Genomic DNA, 1,639 nt, shown 5'->3' on the forward strand with positions numbered 1-1,639 from the left:
AACTACTGTTTCACCACCACCTCTCCCAACTTTAGCGGAATCCCACTTAAAACTTTTTCTTTTTTCCTTTTCTTTTAGTGTTTCTTAATAAAATTTAGTTATTGACTCAGTTGATGATTTGAAAGGTTGGATTTAACAATTTGGTTATAAGGCTATTTAGTGTTTGAACTCTTTTGGCAAGCTATGCAAACGTATTATTTTCATGAGTCACTATTAACATTTTTTTTTAATTTATTGTAACAAACAGATTTTATCTTCTCTTTAAAAAGGGTTAAGGGTCGAACAATCTAGGTTGAACTGCTTACCCAACCAGTTTATATTATGACATTTAAACATTTTTAAAACTTTGTTTTAATTATGCTTTTTGAACATGTTATTTGATGTACTAAAGAAAAAGAAAATGTATTAATAAAAGACTTAACTTTTAGGACCTCGAGATCTTAAAGTGACGATGGAAATGCATCCCAAAATGTTTGTTACCTTAAGTAGAAGAATATATGTTTGTAACAAGGTACAAGACAGCAATTAAATACTTGATTAATATTTATAATATATTATTGGAATTTAAACTAGAATCTTTCATAAATTTGAAATAAAATCCTCGTTATGGGTTCAAATCCATAGTGGTCTGCCACCAGTAATCGTACGACGAGTCATGTGATGGTGAGAGATGGTTGGTTTGGTTTGCTTCAGTCAATCGCACGTATTATCTATTCGCCTCGTCATGCTGCTACTTCTGTTTCAACCACAAAACCTAAATGTTCTTTTTTAATGATTGAGAGATTTCGACTTTTTCCTTGTACATAAAAGTTTTTAAAAATATCTCCTTCAAACACGTCTTTAACGACGTGTTATGTCTCAACGCGCCTTTCACGACTTCCTTGGCTACCAAACGCGTTTTTCACGACCTGTTAGTCTCTAACACGTATTTAAGGAGCTGTTAGCCTATAATGCGTATTTCACGACATGTTTGGTGTATTAATTTTTTTTTCAATATTACATTATTATAATTAATTTTATAAATATTTGGTTTTTCTTTTATAACTTGTAATATATAATTCCTAATATGTCGTTGAAACGTGCTTATTTTTTCTACATGTTGTCATAAATTTTACTAAAGACGGAGTGTCAAATTGATATCGAAATGTTCAGTAAATGCTTAATAAAATTTGACCAGGCTCGTTTTAGTTAATGCTTGTGCCAACACGTAGATAAAAATAAGCACGTCTCAGCGGCATATTTAGAACTTTATAAAACTTTATGCATTACAAGTTATTAAAAACCATATTTGAGTAAAATTAATTAGAATAATGTAAAATTAAAGAAAACAATTAATAGGGCAAACATGCCGTAAAAGACGCGTTAGAGGCTAACATGTTGTGAAAGACGTGCGTTGGTGGCTAATATGTCTTGAAAGACACGTTGAGGCCTAACACGTAGTTAAAGACGTGTTTGCATGGGACATTTCTTGAAACTTTTATTTATGGGAACAAAAATGGAACTTCTCTCCATTAGTGTGATATTTTAAGAATTTTCTCCTTTTCAAAACCGGTGGCCGATGCTGTTGCCTTTGATACATGGAAACGATTTTTATACATGTAGTATTTTTTAAAGCGTCTCTAACAAGGAGATTCAAAAG

This window comes from Bidens hawaiensis, unplaced genomic scaffold, assembly GCF_021521415.1.
Source record: "Bidens hawaiensis isolate Kalapana, Puna unplaced genomic scaffold, B.hawaiensis_p1.1 tig00011862_1, whole genome shotgun sequence".
Lineage (NCBI taxonomy): Eukaryota > Viridiplantae > Streptophyta > Magnoliopsida > Asterales > Asteraceae > Bidens > Bidens hawaiensis.